Source organism: Dasypus novemcinctus, chromosome 17 (genome assembly GCF_030445035.2).
Source record: "Dasypus novemcinctus isolate mDasNov1 chromosome 17, mDasNov1.1.hap2, whole genome shotgun sequence".
Classification (NCBI taxonomy): Eukaryota; Metazoa; Chordata; class Mammalia; order Cingulata; family Dasypodidae; genus Dasypus; species Dasypus novemcinctus.
Window position 1 is genome coordinate 101,864,451 of NC_080689.1, and position 17,244 is coordinate 101,881,694.

The window sequence follows — 17,244 nt, forward strand, 5'->3', positions numbered from 1 at the left end:
GCCTGAGAGAAGAGAGAGAAGAGGCAGGAGGAGGAGGGGGAGGAGGAGGAACTGGAGGGAAGAGGGGGGTAATGGGACATAAAGAATGGCAGGGAAGGTTCTTGTGGTCAGAGTGATGTGGGCTATGAGTGGGAGGCTCTTTGTCTCTTCAGAGATAACCTAAACTATCTGTGACTTGTGGGTGTGGGATGATAAAAGGCTGCAGTCCCATTGCAAGGACTCCAGTCCCAGGAAACAGTTTAAAAATGCAAGGTCTATAAACTTTAAGTATTCAGGGGAAATGCAAACAAAATATGCTAAAAGCTTACCTAGAATACCTAAGGTCCATGCTAAAATCTTACCTAAGATGTGGAAGATATATATGCTAATTCAAGCCTATTGAGAACTGAAACAAAAGGACCATTTGGCCTTTCCTCTCTGTATAAAAAGTACTCAAAAATCTCATTCTGGGCTTGGGATTGAAACAGAAAGCTCCGGATCAAACCTCTCTCAAATTCTACAACAAGAGAGGACCCTGCAAAGGCACTAATAGAAGAGGGGAAGCTTAAGTGAGCTAGGAGAAAAACCCTCTGACCAGGTTCTGTACTAGAACAGAAAAGAAAAATGCTTTAATTGGTTCTAGTAATGAAGACTAGCGAGAGACTTGCTCAATTGCAAAATTCCTTTTTCTTCCTAATTCACTCTTGAGTATGTGATGTGGGCTATGGATGGGAGGCTCTTTGTCTCTTCAGAGATAACCTAACCTGTCTGCAGTCCTGCCCTTGGTGACCACTGGTCACCTTGGTCATGGCAATGACTCCAGTCCCAGGAAATAGTTTAACAATGCAAGGTCTATAAACTTTAAGTATTCAGGGGAAATGCAAACCAAATATGCTAAAAGCTTATCTAGAATGTCTGAAGTCCATGCTAAAAGCTTACCTAAACTGTGGAAGATATATATGCTAATTCAAGCCTATTGAGAACTGAAACAAAAGGACCATTTAACCTTTCCTCTCTGTATAAAAGAAACTTGAAAGTTTTCTGGGCCTGGGTTTGCAACAGGAAGTTACCAAGTCCAGCCGGCCTTCAATAAACCATTTTTCCTTCTCAAAATCCTTCCTGAGTGCTGGCCTCTCTATACACAAATAATCAAACCTCTCTCAAATTCTACTGATATAGCCTGTGCATTAAATCAAAATTATTTCCAAGAGTACCTAGTCTCCAAGATGGCCAGATAAGTAATATAGGCCCTACAGTCTTTGAATGTTCAGAAGGGATGTGAGACTGAGTGTGTATTCAGGGCTGCCTCCAGACAATGTGGAGCTATGCTAATCCAAACTGGCTTGGATGTGGAGAATATGTAACTCACCTAGAGGAAATAACCTATCTGATACTAAGATCAAACACTGAAGAACCTAACCAAAGGTCTGTTTACCATCACTGTTAGTCTTCCTAATCCTATATTCTCTGTATAAAAGGGTCTGGAAAAGGCTGTTCGGGGCTCGGTTTTTATTAGGACAAGAGTCCCCCGAGCCCGGCCAGTCGAAATAAACCAACTTCCTTCTCAGTATTCTCATGTCCTGGCCTTCAAAACCATGCATACCCGAATTTCTCCACTACATTTCAACATATGTCTGTGTTGATGATACTTTTTTAACTTAATACCCTAGCTTTTAGCCATTTTTAGAACTAGAGAATCTATTCCTTGAACAGGAACCAGTCAGGATTTTTGTGGCTCTTTTGCAATGTAGGCACACCTTGTCCTTTTGGATGGCATGGAACTCTACCATCAGCAGGTGACAACTCAGAACTGTGCAGGTAAGAGATATAGTAGAAAGAAAGTGTTCCTTTCAAGCACCAAAGAACATTATAATTATGACCATTTCTTTTTCCTCCACTTCACATCTGTATTTTTTTTGTTAGGTGAAATTAACATAACATAAAATTAACAATTTTAACAGTACATTCTGTGGCATTTAGTATATTCACTATGTTGTGCATTGAATTTATCTAGTTTCAGAACATTTTTATCCACTCCAAAGGAACCCTCATAGATCCAAAGGGAGTTACTCCACCTTCCCCACTCCCCTCAACCCCTCCCAGCCATTAATCATCTTTCTGTCTCTCTGTATTTGCATATTATGGTGGGGGTGGAGTATGGGAACCTCATATTTTTTAATGTAACTTTTTTGTGATCAATGTAGCTTTAAAAAAAGGGCAATTAAATAAAATTTTTAAAAAATGTTTCCATTTACTTGATAGTTTTTTGACATTACAGGAATAATCTGTTTGGAGTTATTACACAAGTCCTAAAAGATGAATTACTGACAGTTTGCCCCGAGTATTGCTCTAAAATATTCCAAGTGTTGATTCACTTATAACCATAGCATTTCATAGGTCTTAATTTCCCTTGAAGATTTTCCACTTTAAAAATCCTGTGTATCTTGAGAAACTACAATTCTGCCCATTTTAACTATTTTTATCATCTTGGGTTCTAGAATCATGACCTGTTAGTTGAAAAGGAGCCAGTCACCTTCTGTTTACAATGAGACTCCCGGGTCCCCCCCACCCAGCGCACCTCCTGCTGCCCTTGATTGCGCTGCACCCAGAGCTTCAGTCTTTTGTGATGTAGAAGAATGTTTATCTCACAACAGGGGGGCCGGCAGCTCTTCCTGGGAGGCGGGCCCCATTCCTGGCCAGGGGGATCCAAGGGGCTGCCAGGCCTCAGCCAGGTCTCGGGGGTGGGGAGATGCTTGGCCCAGGAGAACACAGGTAGGGGCCCCGAAGGCGGGTGGTACAGGAGAGCCGAGGGGCGCGAGGGCGCGCGGGCCCGCCTGGCAGGGGCGTGACCGGGCACTCAGCCCCGCCCCCTCGGGCCCCACCCCCTCAGGTCCCACCCCCTCAGGCCCCACCCGGCGTGCGGCGCGGCGGCGGCCCTTTGAAGCTCCGGGTGTTCGGAGTCGTCGGACGCGCTGACCTGGTGCTCCAGCAGGGCCGAGGCCCCGCGCGCGCGGGGCTCTGCCTGTGCGGGGCTCCGCGTGTGCGGGGCGTGTCTGGCCCGCTAGCAGGCGAGCAGTGAGCGCTGGCCCGGAACCCTCAGGCGGAGTGCGCGGCCCCTCCTCAGACGCCCGCCTGCGCCCGGCTCGGAGCCCGGTACTGGCGGCGGCGGGGCGGGTGGGTGGGGAGAACCCGCGGGCCTGTGGGCGCGGCAGGGCGCGGGGCTGCGGGGGACTCCGGCAGCGCAGAAAAGCGGCCGAGCGGCTATCCCCGCGCTGCGCTGTGGGAGCGCCCAGCCGTGCGGCTGCCGAAGCTCCTGCTCGCTTGACGGTTGTGCGCGGCACCCCCGCCGGTCCTGCCCTCTCTGTGCGGTTTGGGACCGGGAGGTTGGGGGCTGCCTTCGCCGGGCCCTGGGCAGCAGGGGGCTTGGGGCCTGCTTCAGTCTTTGGCATTTTTCCAGACGCGGATAACTTGTTTATTCGGTGAAAGTTATTTGAATGAAATTACCTAGTTAGAGCTGCAGAGCTATTTACGATGTACCACCTTCTCTTATCCAAGCCCCGTTTGATAGGCATTTGTATTTTTTTCCCCAGTTTTGGCGGCCATGAACTTGCTGTGGGAATCATGGTACAGCAATTTGTCTTGGATAGATATCTCGGAGTGGAACTAGCAACAATGATGTAAGTTTATATTTTTAAGAAACTGACAAAATGTTTCCCAAAGTGGCAGCACCATTTGGCATTCTCACTAGAAATATATAAGGACTCTAGGTTTTCCATATCTTCTTTAACAGTTGGTATTATCTTTCTTGATTTTAGCCATTTTACTATGTCTTTATGATAAGTCATAGCAGGTTTTAATTTGTATTTCCCTAGTGATGAAAAGAATTGAATGTTTCTTCTCTGGTGAAAGTGTTATTTACATATTTTCCCATTTTTAAGTGCTATTTGTCAATTTTTTAAAAAAAATCATTTTATTGGTACGTATCAAGGAAGCATACAGTTCATCCAAAGTGCGCAATCATTGGTATTCGGCAGCATCACATAGTTGTGCATTCATCACCTCTATCATTATTAGAGCATTTTCATAATTTCAATAATAATAAATAAGAAAATCCATCACTTCTCCATCTGTGCCTCCCCTACTCTTCACAACTCCCATTTTTGAATATTCTTGCACAAATACTTTTTCCCCTTTATAAATTGATTTATATTTACATTTTATATAAATGAAATCATACAGTGTGTTATACAGTATATTTAATTCATAGTAATGCTGTATTTACTGTATTTGTCCTTTGTGTCTGGCTTCACTCAACATAATGTCCTCCAGGTTCATCCACATTGTCAAATGTTTTATGACTCCCTTTCTTCTTACAGCTGCATTATATTCCATCATGGGAATATACCACTGTTTGTTTATCCATTCCTCAGTTGATGAACAACTGGGTTCTTTCCAGCTTTTGACAGTTGTGAGTAGCACTGCCATGAACATAGGTGTCCAGATGTCTGTTTGTATCTTTCAGTTCTGGGTGTAGACCCAATAGTGATATTGCTGGGTCACTGGCAAATCTGTATTCACCTTCTTTAGGAACTGCCCAGCAGTCCTCCACAGTGGCTGTACCATTCTGCATTCCCACCAATAGGGAATAAGTGTTCCTATCTCTCCACATCCTCTCCAACATTTGTAGTTCTCTGACTTTAATAGTGGCCATTCTGATAGATGTGAAATGATATTTCTTAGTTGTGATTGGCATTTCACTAATTTTTACTCATGTTGGACATTTTTTCATGTGTTTTCTTGCCATTTGTATTTCTTCCTTGGACAAATGTCTACTCATGTCTTTTGCCCATTTTTTAATTGAGTCTTTTTTTATTATTGAGTGGTAACATTTCTTTATATATTATAGCTATTAAACCCTTATTGGACATATGATTTCCAAGCATTTCCTTATGCCGAGGCAGCTGCCTTTTTACCCTTTTGACAAAGCCCTGTGAGGTGCACACGTGTTTAATTTTGAGGAGGTCCCATTTATCCATTTTTTCTTTTGTTTCATGTGCTTTGTCCAAGAAACCACCATGTAGCACAAGGTCCTTAAGATGTTTCCCTATATTTTTTTCAGGTAGTTTTATGATCCTTCCTTTTATATTTAGGTCTCTGATCCATTTTGAGTTGATTCTTGTATAGGATGTAAGATAGGGGTCCTATTCCATTCTTTTGGTTATAGATATCCAGGTCTCCCAGCACCATTTTTTGAAGAGACTTTTTTCCCATTAACATGGACTTGGTAGATGTGTCAAACGCTAGTTGACCATCGAGGTGAGGGTTTATTTCTGGATTCTAAATTCTATTTCACTGATCAATGAGTTTTTCTATATGCCAGCACCATGCTGTTTTTACCTCTGTAGCTTTGTAATATGTTTTAAGATCTGGCAGTGAAATTCCCACCATGTTGCCCTTTCTTAGGATGCTTTTGGTTATTTAGGTGCACTTTCCCTTCCAAATGAATTTGGTAATTGCCTTTTCTTTCTTTTCTTTCTTTTTTTTTTTACAGATTTATTTATTTATTTAATTCTCCCCCTCCCCCGGTTGTCTGTTCTCTGTGTCTATTTGCTGCATCTTGTTTCTTTGTCTGCTTCTGTTGTCGTCAGCTGCAGGAAAAGTGTGGGCGGCGCCATTCCTGGGCAGGCTGCACTGTCTTTCATGCTGGGCGGCTTCTCCTTAGGGGCGCACTCCTTGTGCGTGGGGCTCCCCTATGTGGGGGACACCCCTGTGTGGCAGGGCACTTCTTGTGTGCATGAGCACTGCGCATGGACCAGCTCCACATGGGTCAAGGAGGCCCGGGATTTGAACCATGGACCCCCCATGTGGTAGACGAATGCCCTAACCACTGGGCCAAGTCCTTTTCCCTGCCTTTTCTATTTCTGTAGAGTAGGCTGTTGAAATTTTGATTGGTATTATATTGAGCCTATAAATCAGTTTAGGTTGGATTGACATCTTCATGATATTTAATCTTTCAGTACGTGAACACGGAATGTCATTCCATTTGTTTAGGTCATTTTAAATTTCTTTTACCACTGTTTTGTAGTTTTCTGCATATAGGTCCTGTACTTCTTTGATTAAGTTGACCCCTACATATTTGAGTCTTTTTCTTGCTTATTGTAAATGGAATTTTTCCCTGATTTCTCCTCAGATTGTGCAGTACTAGTGTACAAAAAACACTGATTTCTGCATGTGGCTCTTGTATTCTGCCACTTTGCTGAACTCATTTATTAGCTCAGGTAGCTTCATTGTAGTCATTTCAGAATTTTCTAAATATAGGATGATGTCATCTGCTAATAGTGCAAGTTTTACTTCCTCTTTTCTTATTTGTATGCCTTTAATTTTTTTTCTTCTCTAAAGTAATTAGAGTAATTAGCTAGAGTAGCTAGAACTTGTAGTACAATGTTGAATAACAGTGGTGATAGTGCACATCCTTGTCTTCTTCCTGATCTTCGATGGAAAGCTTTCAGCATTTCCCCACCAAGTACAATGTTGGCTGTGGGTTTTTTACATATCCTTTTACCATATTGTGACATTTTCCTTCCAATCATATCTTTTGAAGTGTTTTTTTTATCAAGAAAGAATGCTGGATTTTGTCAAATGCCTTTTCTGTGATGATCATGTGTTTTTTTCCCCTTCAATTTGTTAATGTGGTGTACTATGTTGACTGATTTTCTTATGTTGAGCTAGCCTTGCCTAGCAGGAATAAATCCCACTTGGTCGCGATGTGTAAGTCTTTGATAATGTTGCTGGATTCAATTTGTCAACATTTTGTTGAGAATTTTTGTATCTCTATTTCATTAGAAAGATTGGTCTGTACTTTTCTTTCCTTATACTGTCTTTATCTGGCTTTGGTATTAGGGTGATGTTGGCTTCATAAAAAGAGTTGGGTAATTTTCCCTCCTCTTCATCATTTTGGAAGAATTTAAACTGAATTGGTGTTAATTCTTTTTGAAATACTTGGTAAAATTAATCTCTGAAGTCATCTGGTCCTGAGCTTTTCTTTGTTGTGAGGTGTTTGATGATGGATTCAGTCTCTTTAAATGTGATTTGTTTGTTAAGTTCTTGAATTTCTTATAGTGTCAGTGTAGGTTGTTGGTGCATTTCTAGGAATTTGCCCATTTCTAGGTTGTCTAGATTGTTGGCATACAATTTCTCAGAATATCTTCTTTTGATTCTTTTTATTTTTGTGGGGTCAGTCATTACTTCCCTCCTTTCATTTCTGATTTTTTTTTTTTGCCTCCTTTTTCTCCTTTGTTAATCTTGCTAGCAATTTGTCAATTTTACTGATCTTCTCAAAGAACCAGCTTTTGGTTTTGATTTTCTCTTTGTTGTTGTTTTTCTCAATTTCATTTATTTCTGCTCTAATCTTTATTACTTCTTTCCTTCTGCTTGCTTTGAGGATTGGTTTGCTGTTCTTTTTCTGATTTCTGTAGGTATTCAGTTAAGTGTGAGTTTAGCTCTTCTTTTTTAATATAGGTGTTTAGCACCATAAATTTCCCTCTCAAGACTGGCTTTGCTGTATCCCATAAGCTTTGGTAATTTGTGTTCTCATTTTCATTTTTCTCAATATATTTCCTGATTTCACTTGGAATTTCTTTTTTGATCCACTGATCATTTAAGAGTATGTTGTTTAGAGTCCACACAGTTGTGAAGTTGCCTTTTTCTTGTCTATTATTGATTTCCAGTTTTATTCCATTATGATCTAGGAAGGTGCTTTGTATAATTTCAGTCTTTTCACATTTATTGAGACATGCATTGTGTCCTGCATGTGGTGTATCCTGGTGAAGGATGCATTGGCATGTGTGAAGAATGTATAACCTGCTGCATTTGGATGCAGCATTCTGTGTGTCTTTTAGGTCTAACTCATTTATTATTCTTTAAGGTCTCTGTTTCCTTGTTGATCTTCTGTCCAGTTGTTCTGTCTCATGATGTGAGTGGTGTATTAGAGTCTCCAGTGATTATTGTAGAGATGCCTGTTTCTCCCTTTGGTTTGGTCAGAGTTTGTCCTACATATTTTGGGGCACCCTGGTTAGGTGCATAAATATATCTTCCTGGAGGGTTGCTCTTTTTATTAATATATAATGGCCTTCTCTGTCTCATAACTTCTTTTCACTTAAAGTTTGTTTTGTCCAATAATAGTATAGCGATCCCTGCTCTTTTTTGGTTTCTATTTACATGGAGTATCTTTTTTCAACCTTTTACTTTCAGCTGGTTTGTATCCATGAGTCTAAGGTGGGTCTCTTGTAAGCAGTGTGTGGATGGCTCTTGTGTTTATTATCCATTCTGTCAATCTATATCTTTTGTTTGGTGCATTTACTTCATTCACAATCAATGATACTACTGTAAATGCATTATTTCCAACATTTTATTCTTTGGTATTCATGTTGATATCATATTTTGGTCTTATCTTTTTACTCTTGGTTATCCTTTCTGCTATTCTTTTGTCTCTACTCTGCTCCAGGCCTCTCTCTTCTGTTTTTTTCTTTCAGGCTCTATGGCTTCCTTATTATTTCCTGCAATTTTGATTCTTTTTTACAAACTCTCTTAGTTTCTGTTTGTGGATATTTTATACTCACCTACATATTTGGAGGACAGTTTTGCTGGGTGCAGAATTTTTGGCTGGCAGTTTTTCTCTTTCAATCTCCTAATTGCATCATACCACTGTCTTCTCGCCACCATGGTTTCTGATGAGAAATCCACACTATTACTGGGCATCCCTTGTATGTGATGATTTGCTTCCCTTAATGCTCTCAGAATTTTCTCTTTATCTTTGACATTTGACATTCTGAATAATATATGCTTTGGAGTATATCTATTGGGGTTTATTCAGATTAGGATAAGGTGGGCTTCTTGGACATGCAGGGTCATTTCTTTTGTAAGCATTGGGAAATTTTAACTATTCCCTTAAATACTCTTTCTAGTCCTTTTCCCTTCTATTCTCCTTCTGGAACTCCCATGACATGTATGTTGTTGTGTTTTTTCTTGTCATTCATCTCCCTGAGGCTCTGCTCAATTTTTTTTCCATTTTTTCCCTCCCTCTATTCTTTTCTCTCTTCAATTTCAGCTGTTTTCTGTCTTTGGTATCACTTATTCTTTCTTTTATCCTTTCAAGTCTGCTTGAAATTGTTGTAAACCTTTAATGTTGTTTTTGATTTCACCTATTGCATCTTTCATTCCCATGAGCTCTGTTGCTTTCTCTTCCACATTTCAAGTTCTCTTTGTGCTTGCTGAACATCTTCTTGAATGACATTCATCTCTTCAACCATATTGTCTTTTAACTCATGAATTTAATTTTGGAAATTGGTACACATCTCGTTAATTAGTTCTCTCAAATCCTGCATCTCTTCTGGGACTTTGATATATTCCTTTTCCTGGGCTATGCCTTCCATTTTCTTATTCTGGCTCATAAATTTTTGCTGATGTCTAGGCACCTGATTAGTATGTAGTTTACTCAGATGCTCAATTTCTTTGTCTTTTATTGGGATTTAGTGTCAGGAGGCTGTGTGTTACTGTTGCTCTTTGATTCTTGATTCAACCTGGATCATTAGGCTTGTCCTTGTTAGTTGCTCAAAAGTGTGCTCTGCACCCAGTAATGTTTTGCAGACCTACTTCCTAGGGCCTTGGGAGGCAAGCTATAAAGGTCAGAAAATGCCTCATTTATTTTTAGTTTTCTCATATGTACTACCAAGTTCTGCCAGCAGATGACATTCTTTGGCAGCCCTCAGTTCGATGCCTGTTTAATGTGTTTTTACTGTAACACAGCCTGGATCAATGTGAGAAGATCCTGCCTGGAGGCTAAAATCCTTGTAATTTGGACTTTCTTATAAAAAAGTCTCTAGCCTTCTCTGGCATCACCCTCCCATTTCCTGGGTAAGAAATAATTCTACTCCCTTCTGCATCTTCAACAATCAGTCCCTGTTCATTGAGGAGATTGAGAGGGTCAGATTTCTTTACTCCCTTGCAGCATCCTAAGGCAAACAATGGCAAGGCCTCTCTGACCTGGAAGGGCCCATGGGACACAACAGACCAAATTTGTGGGTCCAAAGATGAGTCAGCCTTAGATTGTGTCCCTCTCTCTCCTGTTTCCTGGGAAGGTACATCCTCAACAATCAACCCCGGCTATAAGAGAGGGAGATTGAGAATGTTGGATTTCTCCACCTCTGTTTAGTAGCCCAAGGTAGACAACAGTGTAATCCCAGTCAGCCTGGAAAAGCTGGTGGGACACAGCAGACCCGAATTGTGGGTCAGAAGCTCTCAGCCTTAGGCTGTGTCCCCTTCTTTCACCTTTCCCAGGATGGTAGATCCCTGGATACCCCTTTGTAGTCAGCTCAGAGGCCTTTGTATCCTTTTTTAAATTTAATTTTAAAAGATCCTTAGATTACATAAATTGTTACATTGAAAAATATAAGACATTCCCATATGCCCCACTCCCTATACCTCCCACTGTTCCCAACATTAACAACTTCTAGCATTAGTGTGCTACATTCATTACAACTGATGAACAGATTTTGAAGCATTGCAACTAAGCATGGATTATAGTTTACCTTGTAGTTTACACTCTCTTGCATTCAATTCTGTAGGTTATGGCAGAATATATAATGGCCTGAGTATTAGTCAAAGGTGTACTGATGTAAAATGCCAGAAATTGGTTGTTTTTTTTTAGAAAGGGTATTTATTTGGGGTAGGAGCTTACAGATACCAGGCCATAAAGCATAAGTTACTTCCCTCACCAAAGTCTGTTTTCACATGTTGGAGTAAGAGGCTGCCTACATCTGCAAGGGTTCAGGCTTCCTGGGTTTCCTCCCTTCTGCAGTCTTGCTTCTCTGTGAGTTCAGGGTTCCTTGCTTCCTAGGACTCCCGCTTCAGCATCAAATTCCAACATAAAAACTCCTACATTAAGAACCTATAGGGAAACGGACTTTGGCCCAGTGGTTAGGGCATCCGTCTACCATATGGGAGGTCCGCGGTTCAAACCCCGGGCCGCCTTGACCCATGTGGAGCTGGCCCATGCACAGTGCTGATGCGTGCAAGGAGTGCCGTGCCACGCAAGGGTGTCCCCCGCGTGGGGGAGCCCCACGCGCAAGGAGTGCGCCCATGAGGAAAGCCGCCCAGTGTGAAAAGAAAGAAGCAGCCTGCCCAGGAATGGCGCCGCCCACACTTCCCATGCTGCTGACGACAACAGAAGCGGACAAAGAAACAAGACGCAGCAAATAGACACCAAGAACAGACAACCAGGGGAGGGGGGGAAATTAAATAAATAAATACATCTTTAAAAAAAAACAAAAACAAAAAAAACCTCTAACTCTGTCCTTTGCCATGCCTTTTTTCTGCCCACCAAAGGGTTGGGACTCAATGCCCTTCTGGCACAAGTGATTAACATAATTACCTAATCAGGTAAACCTATAAATCCAATATAATCTCATATGCCCAGAGGAAAAGATCATTTTACAAACATAATCCAATACTTCTTTTTGGAATTCATCAATAATACCAGACTGCTACAGCCTGTATCTGTCATTGCAATGTCAGGTCTATTCTAAGTCCTGAAAATGCCCCCATATTATACCTCTTTTTCCCTCTCCATGACTTCAGCACCTCCAGTGGCCATTGTCTCCACATTGGTGATAGATTTTCCATTGATATAACCACAATAAGTCTATAGTGGAATACCAGTAAGTCCACACTCCTGAGGATTCTGGAATAGTGATGCCTACTCTACCAGAAAGGGGACTTTGATCCCCTTTGGCTGATAAATGGGACTTTCTTGCTTGCAGTTGTAGACTTTCTCAGTTCCTTGGTGTGATGGTTGTCCATCCTCACCTCCTTGTTAGTTGACCTAGATGAGTCCAATGAACTGGAGAGTAGGTGTTACAACTCCACTGAGGTTCAGGGCCCAGCTGGCACAGGGACATTTCAGAGATTCAAGTCTTTTGGATGTACACCTACCAATTCCAGCATCAACTATAGTTTCAAATAAAAGAGATAGAAGAGGCATGTGTAGAGAAGTCATATTTGAGTCCAGCTCTGTCACACTCAGGAGCACAAACTCCGAAGTAGGGCCCAATGGCCAGGCTTCAATCTCCAGAGCTATCTGCCCTGACTGTATAAGCTGGGTGTCTCTGGATCCCTCAGATGTCCCACTATTTGTGGTAGTATCTGCTTTGGCAGCCTATGAGATCCTGTGGAGACTTTATAAGGATAACTCTCTGATGGCCTCCTGGCTTACTTTGAAGTCTGTTAGCCATATAAACTCATGTATCTTTACCTTTTCCCCCTTTAGTTCAGTGTCTTTTTCCAGTTGCATCATCCTCTGGTGCTTGGTAGTAATCCCTCAGTGTCAGGGAGGCTCATTCCTGGGAGCCATGTCCCACATTGGGGGGGAAGGTAATGCATTTATATGCTGAGTTTGACTTAGGGAGAGGCCATATTTGAGTAACATGGAGGTTCTCAGGAAGTAGCTCTTCAGTACCCTACATCACTATGCTAACTTGCAAATTTAAGAGCAAAAAGTGCATAAGCATAGTCATCTATCTCAAGTGTATATCAGTGGACCATCCTTTTTCACTAGTCATTACTCCTTGGAGGATTGCTGCTGTAGCATTAGAGAATGTGGCAGAGCTCCCAAGGATAGGAATTCGGTATTCTTTCAGTTGTTGTGTGAATCTCTACCCACTGTGGCAATGCCCCATGAACATTGGAACATATTTATATACCTTATATATATCCCCACATGAACTTCCTTCCATGTATCTATCCCCCATCATGTACTCCCCACACCAATGATCCTCCTCTATCATAGTTGTAACCCTTCTGTAATCTAGAAGTTCTTCAAAAATGAAGCTAAGAATATTTTCAAATTTGCTTAATAGGAAAATGAAATAATAACAAAAGGCTTAAACATAAGAAAAAATACATGATAATTTAAGAAAACTAAAACTAAAATAAGGTTAAAAAGGGGTATTTAAAAATGAAAAATAGTAAAAGAATTGTTTTTTAAGTTTTGCCTTTCATCACTGTAATATATGTTGTGCTATATGTACAGTTGCATTTTCTTCCATTACTTCCCCAGTATTTTATTTTTTCATTTTGTCTACAAAGAAGTTTTAGGTCACAGTGAAGTCACATACAGAATGGAGGGGACTCTCATATACCCAACATCCTCCCCTTTTTCCCTTTCTTCGTTAATAATCTTTTTACATGAGGATGGCATATATGTTACAACTGATGTACAAGTATTAAAACATAGCTTCAAACTATGGTCAGTGGTTTCTATTATGGTTTACATTTTACACCATTCACTTTTATAAATTTTTGATGAAATTTAACATGGCCTGTATCCATCATTGCAAGATCATGCAGAATTCTTCCTTTGCCCCCTAAATACTCACTCTTCTGTTGATCCCATTCTTTCTCTCTCCCCCCACAGGACCCACTGTGACCACCAGGCTTCACTCCTTGAAGAACAAAATTTGTAGATATTTGCAACAGTGCTGCTGGCTTGACACAGTAGTCTGTCCTCTCCTGTTAGGAACCACCCATACTCTCCAGAGACACCCTCCCCTGTGTTTGAGAACATATCAAGACTCCCCTGTATGGGAGCTTAACTCCTTTTCACTCATTATGTGGTTCCCCCTCCACTGATCCAACACACTATGACAAAATCATCACTTGCACCTTCTTTAGAAGACTGCCCCAGGTGTGCCCTCTCCCAAATGTATTTCCATCCAGCACCCTAAACCAGTAGCCCTTCCTTGTCATATTGCCAAAACAATTTTCTCAGCATTGTAGTTTCAACCACATACCTGCCAATGTTCACCTGCTACCTCCCCCCTCAACTCTTTCCCCATTTCCATGAACCATTCAACCCATCCTCCCTACCCTAGACCCATCAAGCTTGCACCACCCAACCCAATAATATCCTTACACCCCTGTCATATCCCTTCACTGCACAACTACTCATACTTTATCATAGATTGCACCCCTGTGGGCATTGGCTTACAACCTTCTCCCTTTCTATTTCCTGTAAACCTGTCTTCCAGACTCTAGCTCCCTGTGTTGGCTCAATTAGCTTAATTCTTATCAAAGAAGTCATTCAATATTTGTCCTTCAATACCTGGCTTGCTTCATTTAACATAAGACCCTTCAGATTCATTCATGTTATCCCATGTGTTGTACTGTATTCCTTCTTACAGTTGGTAGTGTTCCATTGTATGTATCTACTGAATTTTGATTATCCATTCATCTCTTAATGGGCATTTGGGTTGATTCCAGTTTTGGAAATAGTGAATAATGGTGCTATGAACATTGTTGTGTATAATCGGTTCTTGTCCTTGTTATCAGTTCTGGGTATATACCCAGCAGTGGAATTGATGGGTCATATGGCAGAATTATAGTTAGTTTTTTGAGGAAACCCCAAACTGTCATCCACAATGGCTGGGCTGTTCTACATTCCCACCAGCAGTGGATGAAGGTGTCCATTACTCCACATCCTCTCCAGCACCTTAGTCCTCTGATTTTTTAATGTCCACCAGTCTAATGGAAGTAAGATGGTATCTTGTTGTAGTTTTGATGTGCATTTCCCTAATAGCTAGTGATGTTGAGCATGTTTTCATATGCTTTTTAGCCTTTTGTCTTCCTTCTTTGGAGAAGTGTCTGTTCAAATCACTTGTCCATTTTTTAAATGGATTGTTTGTCTTTTTATTTTGAGATATTTCTTCACATATGGTGGACATTAGGCTCCTATCAGATATTTGGTGTTTCCAAATATTTTCTACCATTGCTGAGGCTGTCTTTTCACTTTCTTCACGCACTCCTTTCAAGTGCAAAAGGTTTTAATTTTGAGGAGGTCCCATTTATCTATTTTTTTCTTTTGCTTCTCATGCTTTGGGATTGAAGTTCATGAAGACATTTGCTATTACAAAGTCCTATAGAAGCTTCCCTACTTATCTTCCAAGGTCTTTATGGTTTTGGCTCTTATAATTAGATCTTTGACCCATCTTTAGTTTTCATATAAGGTGTGAGATGGTGTTCCTCTAATTCTTTGGTTATTTATGTCCAGTCTCCAAGCACCATTTATTGAAGAGGCCATTCTTTCCCAGCCGAGTGGATTTGGTGGCCTTGTTGAATATCAAATGACTGTATATGTGATGATCTATATCAGAACTCTCAGTTCAGTTCCATTGGCTAGTATGTGTATTCTTGTGAGAGTACCATGCAGTTTTGACCACTCTAGCTCTGTAGTATGCTTTAAAGTCAGGTAGTGTGATTGCTCCAATTTTGTTTTACTTTTTCAATATGTCTTTGAATACTTGGGGACTCTTGCCCTTCCAAATAAGTTTCATAGTCTTTCCAAGTCATTAAAAAATGCTGTGTTGATTTTTATTGGGATTGCATTAAATTTGTAGATTAGTTTGGGTAGGATAGACATCTAATGATATTTAGTCTTCTTATGCATGAGCAGGGAATATTCTTCCATTTATTTAAGTCTTCTTTGATTTCCTGTAACAGTGCTTTGTAGTTTTCTGCATATAAGTCATTTACTTCTTCAGTTAAACTGTTCCTAGGTATTTGGTTTTTTTTTAGTTTCTATTGTAAATGGTATTTTTTTCTTGATTTCCTCATCAGATTGCTCATTATTGGTATACAAGAATGCTACTGATTTTTTTTTTTGCATTGTTCTTATATCCTGTGACTTTACTGAACTATAAGTTCTAGAAGCTTTGTTTCAGAGGGCATTCTATGTATAGGATCATGTTGTCTGTAAATAAACTTGTACTTCTTCCTTTCCAATTTTGAGGCTTTTTGCATCTTTTTCTGGCTGCAGTGCTCATGCAAGCACTTTGAACACAATGTTACACAGGAGCGGTAACAGTGGGCATCCTTGTCTTGTGTCCAGTCTTAGAGCAAAAGCTCTTAGGATTTCACCATTTTATATGATTTAGCTGTTGGTTTTTCATATATACCTTATGTTCTGTTGAGGAAGTTTCCTTCTATTCCTGTCTTTTGGAGTGTTTTAATCAGGAAAGGGTGTGTTTTGTCAAATGCTTTTACTGCATCTGTAGAGATTATCATGTGTTTCTATTCCTTTGATCTCTTTATGAGGTGTATTTTATTGATTGATTTTCTTATGTTTAACACTCTTTGCATACCCAGGATGAAACTCACTTAGTCATGGTGTGAAATTTGCTTGATATGTTTTGAATATGATTAGCAAGTATTTTGTTGAGGATTTTAGCATCTAGGTTCATTAGATTGGCCTGTAATTTTCCTTTCTTGTAGCATCTTTGTTTGGGTTTGGTTTTAGGTTAGTGTTCACATCATAGAATGAGTTAGGCAATGTTCCTTCTACTTCAGTTTTTTGGAAGAGTTTGAGCAGGATTGGTGTTAGTTCTTTCTGGAATGTTTCATAGAATTCACATGTGAAACAGGTCTGGGCTCTTGGTTCGGAGGTTTTTGTTGACTGTATCTGCTTACTTCTGATTGGTCTGTTGAGTTCATCTTTCTTCTTTCATCAACATAGGCTGCTTGTGTGTTTCTAGGAGTTTGCCCATTCTAAATTATTCTTGTTGGCATACAGTTTATCTAAGTATCCTCTTATGATAAACTTGATTTCTGTGGGGTCAGTGGTGATATCCTTTTCCTCATTCCTTATTTTTTGTATTTGCATCTTCTTTTTTTTTCCTTGTTAGTGTAGCTAAGGGTTTATCAATTTTATTGATCTCCAAGAACCAGCTTTTGGTTTTATTTTTTCTAGTCCTTTCTTATTTTAAATTTCATTTAGTTCTGCACTAATCTTTGTTATTTCCTTCTTTCTACTTCCTTTGGGGTTAGTTGTTGTTCTTCTGGTTCCTCCAGATGTGCAGTTAAGTCTTTGATTTTAGCACTTTCTTCTTTTTTAATATCAGCATTTATAGCCGTGAGTTTTCCTCTCAGTACAGTTTTTGCTGCATCCCAGAGGTTATGCAATGTTGCTGTGTTATTTTTTTATTCATTTTAAGGTAGTTACCGATTTCTTTGCAATTTTCTCCTTGACCCACTGTTTGTCTAAGAGTGTACTGTTTAACTCCCATATCTTTGTGCCTAATCTGCTTCTCAGCCCCTTGCTGATTTCCAGCTTCTGTGCATTTTAGTCACATAAATTACTTCGTGTAATTTCAGTCTTTCTGAATTCATTGAGAGGTGTTCTGTTGCCTAGCATGTGGTCTGTTCTTGAGAATGATCCAT

General features: G+C 40.3%; 1 long non-coding RNA gene across 2 annotated transcripts in view; it reads left to right on the forward strand.

The window, feature by feature from the left end:
* The first annotated feature begins 3,095 nt into the window (after positions 1 to 3,095).
* Positions 3,096 to 17,244, forward strand: part of LOC131273899 (uncharacterized) — a 50,461-nt gene continuing 36,312 nt past the window's right edge. For both annotated transcript variants that reach the window (XR_009181058.2, XR_011646054.1), the window contains exons 1-2: positions 3,096 to 3,132; positions 3,570 to 3,656. This is a non-coding gene — a long non-coding RNA (uncharacterized lncRNA). The remainder of the gene's footprint in view (positions 3,133 to 3,569; positions 3,657 to 17,244) is intronic.